Genomic DNA, 9,482 nt, shown 5'->3' with positions numbered 1-9,482 from the left:
CAAGAACTACTGAAGATATATTGATAATAAAATCAAGGGAATGTTTTTTTTCTTCGAAAAGCTCAGTATTTATGCTAAAATATGGAAGCATTAATGTGGATTCCCATATACTTCAAATGTATGCATATCATCTGGGTCGAAGTTCTGAAGGATCTAATAACGAAGATCTCAATTTGCTTTGTGCTGCTGTGAGTGTTGCACTAATACTGTGAAATATATCTACTCTACACCGTTATTTTCAATGGTGAAAATGTATTAATTTTAGAAATTTACAAGACAAAGTTAACGTTGTTTTCTTACTGTAAACGAGTTAATTAATTTCTTGCTAGATTATGTAGTACACTTATGTATTTTTTTACATTTATTAATAAATTCTTACTATATCTCTTAATATTTTCTCTTCGATTTTCAAAAAATAATACATATCATCACATTGCTTCGCATCGGAAGTTTTTTCTTTCTTTTTTTGATATGACGGCCATTTCACATGTTTCAAGAGACTTTCCTCACCAGCAAACGTCAAATGCATCAAAAGTATCAGCTTATGTTCCTTTGTGTACACCACACTCCAGGATATGGATATCAAAACCTTTAACCTGTCTGTTTCACCGCGCAACCCGAAGTCAAGTAAGGTTAAGCGACAAGTTGTTTACAATTGACTGAATTGATTATGTAGCAAAATATATAATCTTAACAGATTATCGTTAATTACAGTTGACTGATTTCTTTGGATTAATATTGGAGCTATATCAGATTAGAAGGAATAGGTAAAGGAATTGGGTTGTTGATATACGAAGCAGAGTGGGAGGAATGATTATATGAAAAACTTTAAATGTCAGATGTTAAATAAATGTATTTGTAAGATATTCCATGTTTTCTTTTTACTTCTTCATAATATAAAATGGTGTTTGAAGATTTTTATTTTTATCAGTAGTCATTAAATAAAACAAAAAACGTTTATCATTTTCTGTTTCCCTCTGTTAACGTCTGCATTGATGACGTATGCCCTGTAAACATGATGACAAGCTAACACTACCCTTGCAAGCACTACTGGATATATCATATATGATATGCCAATGATAAAAGTCGTTAATAAGTTTTTTCAAAGAGCTTCTGCAGTGTACTCATATATGAAAGCATCAAGAATTCGTACACACTACCAATGCATGCATAACATTTTCCCTTGGCTAAGATTTCTATCTGTCCTATGTTTCGCAAAAAAAAAAACAAAAAAAAAAAAAACGCTGGAACTAGACGGAACAACGGCATGTGTTTTTCTCAATACTGTATTATATAGATCACAAATATCAGATTTCTGAATAAAAGCCGTTATGTATACTTTCTTGTACATCTTTCTCTTCCAGGGAAACAATGTTGTTTGTTTAAACGATTTGTTACGTCAACTGCTTACTAAATACTGAAGTACGCTGATGCATTCCTTTGCATTATTTCATAAACCCTCCTACTGTCTTATTATATCCTCCTTCTAATAGGGAGCGATTCTCCATTGTTCACAACATGTTCTCAATTGTAAATTTAAATAATCTTGGATTAGATCTTGTAGTATATCTTTCTGTTATTGAAGTTTTATAGCCATGCGCATAGAAGAAACTGTGAATGCAATGTATGAATACGTGTCAAAACACCATTAATAACATCAGTAGAATAAGTTATCTAAACATAAACTGGCCAACGCTGGCCAACGCCCGAACCTTCTCGTCTTGCCCTTCTGCGGCAGGCAACCGCCTCCACCCCAGGCATCTCCAACGTGGTTCTAGGATGTTGTGTACAAACAGGAATTTCCAGATCTATTGATATATTTTGCATTTGCGGATGAGGAAACTCACTTGAAACCTGAGAAAAGTTAAGCGTTTGTCTTGCAAACGAACACTAATAATCTTTAAAATTTGTTCTGACATTAAAAGAACTCGGTAAAGGAAAAAGGTTAAACAGGGATGATGTAATTAATTCACACATCTTGTAAACATTTCCATCGTCGGTTGACTCTATGTGACTCAGGGATATGCCGTGAAATACACAGGTCAAATGTCAAATCACAACATTGACTCGCATCGGTAGTTTTCTCTTTCCCGTTTCTCTGCCACGCCCATTTCTCAAGTTTCAAGAGACTTTCCTGACCCACATACGCCAAATGCGTCACAAGTATCAAATTATGTTCCTTTGTGCACCTTACATTCCGGGATATGGATATCAAAAGGAACGGAAAAGAGGAAACTTACATACTGGCCCTCAGACAGTATTCTGACCGAGAGTGATGTGATGAAAAGTGACGTGATCTGAATTACGTAGCAAATTATCTAATCTTATTATTAACAGATTACCGTTAATTACAGATGACTGATTTCTTTGGATTAATTCTTAGACATGATTAATGTAGTACTATTTACTGGAGACCTTATCAATCATTTGGTAGTTCATAATGGCGATATGAGCCTAATTTGAATGCTAACACAAATCTTAGCTTCACATCTTGAACAGATAATATATTTCATTTCTTCTAACTGGAAATGCTTTATAGCTTCTTGGCGTATCTTTGATAAAAAAAATCAAGGCTTTATCAATCATTTGGTAGTTCATAACGACGATATGAGCCAAATGTTGAATGGTGACATAAATCTTAGCTTCACATTTTGAAAAGATCATATATTTTATATCTTCTCACTGGAAATGCTTTTTAGCTTCTCGGCATACCTTTGATAAAAAATCAAGGCAACGATGAAGTACTAAAATCCCTGGCAGCGGTGGGATTCGAACCCACGCCTCCGAAGAGACTGGTGCCTTAAACCAGCGCCTTAGACCGCTCGGCCACGCTACCTACTGATATTATAACATTTAACATCTTATAGTCTTACTCAGTAGGAGTATTTGGCGCTATCTGTATTTGACTAGAAGGACTAATATCAGGCACTTCAGAGCGCTGGTCTTACTCTATGGGTGTGAGTCCTGGACACTGGACAATGCTCTGAAAGGCCGACTTGACTTGTCTTCGCAGAATCATGGGGTATACCTGGAGAGACCATGTGTTCAAGCAGAGGATACTTCGTGAGACTGATTCAAGACATATTACCAGGCTGATAAGAGAGCGCCAACTTCAGCTCTATGGGCATGTGGTTTGTTTTCCTGAGGATGATCCGGCTTATAGGGCCATTTCCGAGAGGGTTGACCCAGCCTGGAGAAGACCAAGACTCTTGGCTGAAGCAAGTCGATCAGATCTGCCAAGATGTGCTGGGGGTGGAAAGGAATACTGCATGGAGGCTTGCTCGGAGGGACCCAAGGAGGTGGAGCCAAAGACTGGGCGCGCCAAAGCACAGCCGTGCGTATGCCCCCATATAATGATGATGATGTATACTCACATCTTCGGATCATGCTGGAAATGTCGGTGCTACCTCGTAGAATGGAAACTCGATGGTAAATGTACACATATCAAGAGGCAGCGTGGCCGAGTGGTCTAAGGCGCTGGTTTTAAGCACCATTCTCTTCGGAGGCGTGGGTTCGAATCCCACCGCTGCCAGGACACTTACCTTCTGATCCTAATATATTATTATAGATACTCCCTGAAGCGAAAAGGCACTTCCAGTGAAAATGCATCAAATATTATCTATACTTTCAGAAGATATAATAATCGTATTCCTGCAAATCTATATTAGATTGATGTCGTCGGTTGGTGCTTGTCTGAGTTGTAAAAGGGTTGTTCTGAATTAACACATGCACGCTGCAAACATCTGCATTTATGACGTAAGGCCCTGTAAACAAGCTAACCATGTCCTTGCAAGCATTACTGGATATGTCATATACGAAATGCTACGGATAAATGAGCGAAACGATTTTCTTCAAAAAGCTAAACATTCATAATCGGTTCTTACAGTGTTCTCACATATGAATGCATTAAGAAGGATTCTTGCACACTACTAATGCATGCATAACATTTTGCCTTGGCTATGATCTCTCTCTGCCGCATCTTTCGCCTCCTGTGATGCAATACAGCCAATGTTGTAAATTGCATCTGGGTAGCACATCTGCTCCATGGGTTAAGAACAAACGACTGTGCATTTTACGTTTTTGGTCTTTTCCTGTATTTCTATTCTCTTCGAGATGTTGGAAAATTGCCCATATAATAATTGTTGAAAGTTTCGAGTTGTTTCTGGTATATCTCCGTTTACTATCGAATGAATATTCCAAACACAATGAATATGATATGCCTGTGGTGGAGGCAGTTGCCTCCTGCAGAAGAAGATTGTGGTGAGAGACTCCCTTTGCGCGGTGAAGATTGACTTAAAAAAAAAAAAAAAAATAATAATAATATATATATATATGTATATATATATATATATATATATATATATATATATATATATATATATATATATATATATACACAATAAGTCCATATCCTAACTATATTTTCCTTTGGTCTGTGATATAAATGTGTTTAAGGCGGAGAAAGCCGATATATTTTAATCGACGACTGAACCCGATATTGTATCTACCAAGACTTAATGATGTATTATCTAAGCATTTTTAACTCACAGTACTTCAATCAAAATATTTCTTTTGATAACTAAGCTGATGTTTGCTTGCAGAATTGTCAGAAATTATATTAATTGCGCACATCCTTTGAGTTTTAACAATTAAGTATAATAACCTTTATCTATTTATTTACTTCAGATCTCCATTTCCCGCTGCACTATTTAAGAAGACAAATCACGAAATCTACACTTTGGCATCTGATAGTAAAGATGAATATAAATCCATTACCCTCTCTCTCTCCACCTCAAATACCAACGGTTAGAGGAGGAGATCGGAATTCGAAACATGGAGGGAGGAGTATGAAAAATTATATCGCTTTATCACTTTATTAAATCATCCAATTCCCTACATACTATCCATTGAATGTCATTTTGTGGGGGGGAGGAGTAAATCAGCTTCACTTTGCTACCCCCCCACCCCCACAAACAAAAAAAAAAAATGCAAAATGAATAGAAATATATGGAAACGATCATACAAAGAAGCTGCAGGAAATATGGCCATGGAAGTCCGAAGAGGTTTACAATCTTCCTCGATGCGAAGGGAAACGATATTCCCAAGAAGAGTAGGTTCATTTTACAAATATGTCATAACGCAGTAGACGAAAGAAGTAATGAAGAAAGTTCGTAATCAATAAAAATTGAATTTGCATTTAAAAAATGATGGAAAGAATCCGACATTGTGAAGTACAGGAATTCACGATGGTACAGCAACTTCGCTCTTTCGCGTTTTCTATATGGATGTCACGCCCATTTCTCAGGTTTCAAGTGAGTTTCCTCATCCACAAATGCAAAATGTATAATAAGATCTGGATTTTCCTATTTGCACACCACATCCTGGGACCGCGTTGGAAATGCCTGTAGTGTAGGTGGTTACCTTCCTCAGAAGGGCAATGCGAAAGACGAGAAGGTTCGGTGGGCGTCGGTCAAAGGCTCCCATCCCGGAGAAGATTGTTATGCGAAGCAAAGAGGGAGGAATTAATTTATGCAAGCTTTTGATAACAACTATTGAATAAATATCCAATAAAACAGCTCCATTTTTCCTCTTCTCTCAATGTAATATATGGTAGTTTTGGTGTAGAAAGAGAAATAATTCTATTGACGTCATGAATGGTGTGTTAAGAAGGTTCGGTGGCCGTCGGTCAGAGGCTCCCTTTGCACGAGATTAGTATACGAAGCAGAGAGGGAGGAGTGACTTTATACAATCTTTAAACAACAGATATTAAATATATAAAGTATTCCATATTTAATTTATTACCTCCATTAACGGTTTTAATCGACACCATATATCTTGTAGCTTTCTATATATTCCTTATTCATCCCCTATACCATTTGTTGCAATTTTGTCAACAAGCCATAACAAACTTCTAATCTAAAACAATACGCTTGGGTCACGTTATCACGCCAGGCAGAAATCTAACCACAGAGGAAAGTGAACTCTTTGCTTTAGGTTTAGATTTCGGTTTTCCCACCATGAACATTAAATATGAAAACTTCTTTTTAGGTTTTGAATTCATCTGTAATAGGATATCCAAGTTTAACATTTATGGTAATGACAGCATAAATTATATTCATAATAGAATTGTTGCCATTGCCAAAAATGCCTACCACCTGTTTTGTCGCAAACGAAGATCCAATATTGAGACAAATTCCCACCAACTGAATCTTCTGTCTGATCTCCGGGATGATAAGAACTTGTATAGCTTATTATATTATTTTTACTTCATATTGTAATTCCTTGCTATTTTGGCTTATGTTTATGGTTCTTTTATTATATTTTTTAGAATGTTAGAATCTTCGAAATGTCTGAAATAAAATAATGTTCGCAGCTACGCTGGTGTTACTTTTCCTGTTTGAAGTTAAGATTCCCGAAAAGAAAATCACTTGCTGAGATTATATATATATATGTGTGTGTGTGTGTGTGTGTGTGTGTGTGTGTGTGTGTGTGTGTGTGTGTGTGTATATATATATATATATATATATATATATATATATATATATATATATATATATATAAACACATATATATATATAATTAATACTAACATAAACACTAAATACATTTATACATCCTTAATATATGCATAAATACATACTGTGTGTGTGTATGCATGAGTGTGTGTGCGTGTCTGTGCTTTTTGGAATTTATGAAGGGATATAAATGGTTATTTATGATATAAAAACAATGCGATAACCATATTTCATACTAGATATATGTTGCTGAAGGAAGGAAAGTCTGTGAATTGCAGAAATCAGCATAAGCAACCCGAGTAGAAATTATATTCCTCAGAATAATTTTGTTTTTTATATATTAAACATTACCCGTACCGTGATATTTCGTTTTATAATAATCAGACCTGCTTTACATACCTTTATTCTCAATGAGAGGGATATCTATGAAAGAATTACAGAAAAGACATCCAGAAATGCACACATAATATTTAGGTATGACTTCCTGTCCTTCACAATGCCTGGTTCGTACCATAATTTTTCATGTTTTACTACTGCGTTATGACATATTTGTTAAGCGAACCTGCCCTTCCAATATTGGGTATATTGCCGCCACGGATATATAACGCCGGGTTTCACTTACTCGTGTTAATTTCAGATAAAAGATATTTGTATTAATACAGGACTGAGGAAATTACACATCGTTGACCCTACCAATTCCTGCGCTTTCTTTGTGATCGTTTCCATTCTTTCTTTCTATTTTAGTTTCTTTTGTATCTTTTTGGGAAGGGATGGGGGCATAGCAAAGCTAAGCTGGAATTTATTCTCACAAGATGACATTTGATGGGCAGTATATTAGAAGTTTAGCATTTGATGAAGTGACAATTTTTGCACATGAATAGGTAGCGTGGCCGAGTGGTCTAAGGCGCTGGTTTTAGGCACCAGTCTCTATGGAGGCGTGGGTTCGAATCCCACCGCTGCCACGGCTTTTGGCACTTCACCTTTGATCCTAGAATGTTATTTATAGATACTCCGAGAAACGAAAAATCTGTTCTAGTGAGAACATATAAAACATATACATATGATAAAACTAATATTCATGCAAGTATTCATGTTAGGTTGACATCTTCAATTATCTTCCCTCTCTTTAAAAGGATTTTTCAGGTTTCACACACAAACATATATCCAGATATATATTGTTGTAAGTTTTTGTGTTATATCCGGAATAACTCCAATCATTACATAATCTTGAAATGACAAAAGTTGCAAATATTTGAGAGTTGAGATCTTCCATTCATATGATTTGCTAATAATTCCGATATGTCACTCAACATTATCTGGCTCAGTGAAACAGTGAGGTTAAAGATCGAATCACAAGGCATTCCATCACATTACTTCAGAAGGGAATACTGTACTATGACCACTACAACAGTTACCCTCTTACGCATTTCTTTCTCTCAGGGTTCACGAGTTATTGTTCCATAAACGCCAATGGTATCAAAAGATCCAGATAATTTTCCATTGTGCACACATCTTGGGATCCCGTTGGAGATGTCTGTGACGAAAAAAGATTGATATATGAAGCAGTGAGAAAGGATAGACTTTACACAATATTTAAGCGACAAACATTAAATAAATGTGTATAATCCATTCCCTGTTTATTTGATCAACTTCGTCAAAAGAATTGTAGCCTTCTATATATTCAGTTTGTAAGCTCATTCCTTCAGCCATTTGATCTAATATTATTTTGAAACAATTTGAATTTTCCTATGTCTGCCAAAATGGGTTAGGTTATTAGCATTATAAATTGATTCTCAGTAACACTTAAAATATGTGCAATAGCGGCCTTTCTAGCCGTGTGATTATAAGATTAGGCAGTCGTTTGTATTGTCCACGAGTGCTGTCAGCTCCCTTTCCCTTATTGTATAATGCATGGATACATACTTATATACATATATACATGCATATGCATACAATTATTTATAAATGCGTGTATATATAAACATACATACATACGTACATATAATCAGAAAAAAACATATTAATAAATTTAAATTCATATCATGTCTTCCATGATCTAATGAATCTTCCATTTATCTTAAATATATCTTTGTTATATCTATATTACAATGATATGACGGCAATATATTAACGACTCCATAATGGCAATGGGAAACACGCAAGAACAATAAGGAAATAATTTTCACCTTTTCTTACTGTAACCGATTTATTTTACCTTCTTACTAGATACTGCCTGACTCTTCTAATTATTCAAGTATTACGGACCTTACTTTTTAAATGGAGACACGCCATACGCATGAGACAAACGAGCAAATATGGCGTATGGTGTATTTAAAAACAAGGTCCTATATACAAACCAGTAGGTGTGCACAAAGGAACATCATCTGGAACTTTTGAAAAACTTGGCGTTTATGAAACAGGAACATCTCTAGCAACCTGAGAGACAGTTGTGATATCCATATCAAAAGAAACGGGAAAGAGGGAAGTTACATAGTGGTCATCCGACAGTATTCTGAGCGGAAGTGATGTAATGATATGTAAGTAAGTAAAGTTCAAAGAAAAAGACCCGTTCCCGGGGGGTGGGGGGTGGGGGATGGCGGGAGAGGGGAATTATAAAGGGGATGATAAAAGAGATGATTTAGAGAGAGAGAAAAGTGTCGGGGCTTAACCCAACATGCAGGGTAAAGGATGGGGGGATAGATGAGAGGGAGGTGGAAAGGAGGATAAGGCTGGTGAGGGTGGCATCTGTGTTTGCCGCAACCCTGGCATGATTGTGCGCATTTGGCGTGAGCGATTCGGCGAGCCAGCTCCTCAGCCAGTGCGCCGTCATGCCCGGGCTGCAGGTCGTACTCGGCTAACGAGGGAGGTTAGGTTCGGAAAAAGCAGCCTGCCAGGCGCTATCGGTGACCCCACCGTGTACGTACTTCTCGCCAATGGCAACGGTGATGCCCTCGGCTAACCTCAAGA

General features: G+C 36.6%; 3 non-coding genes across 3 annotated transcripts; 2 read left to right on the top strand and 1 right to left on the bottom strand.

Annotated features, from left to right (window-relative positions):
- Window positions 1-2,754: 2,754 nt before the first annotated feature.
- Window positions 2,755-2,836, bottom strand: Trnal-aag. The gene has a single exon. It is a non-coding gene; the product is annotated as a tRNA-Leu (tRNA).
- Window positions 2,837-3,450: 614 nt separating this feature from the next.
- Window positions 3,451-3,532, top strand: Trnal-uaa. The gene has a single exon. It is a non-coding gene; the product is annotated as a tRNA-Leu (tRNA).
- Window positions 3,533-7,395: 3,863 nt separating this feature from the next.
- On the top strand, window positions 7,396-7,477 carry Trnal-uag. Its single transcript has one exon. It is a non-coding gene; the product is annotated as a tRNA-Leu (tRNA).
- Window positions 7,478-9,482: the final 2,005 nt, after the last annotated feature.

This window comes from Penaeus chinensis, chromosome 24, assembly GCF_019202785.1.
Source record: "Penaeus chinensis breed Huanghai No. 1 chromosome 24, ASM1920278v2, whole genome shotgun sequence".
Lineage (NCBI taxonomy): Eukaryota > Metazoa > Arthropoda > Malacostraca > Decapoda > Penaeidae > Penaeus > Penaeus chinensis.
Note: the sequence above shows the minus strand (reverse complement) of the source record. Positions and strands in the feature narration are given on the sequence as shown.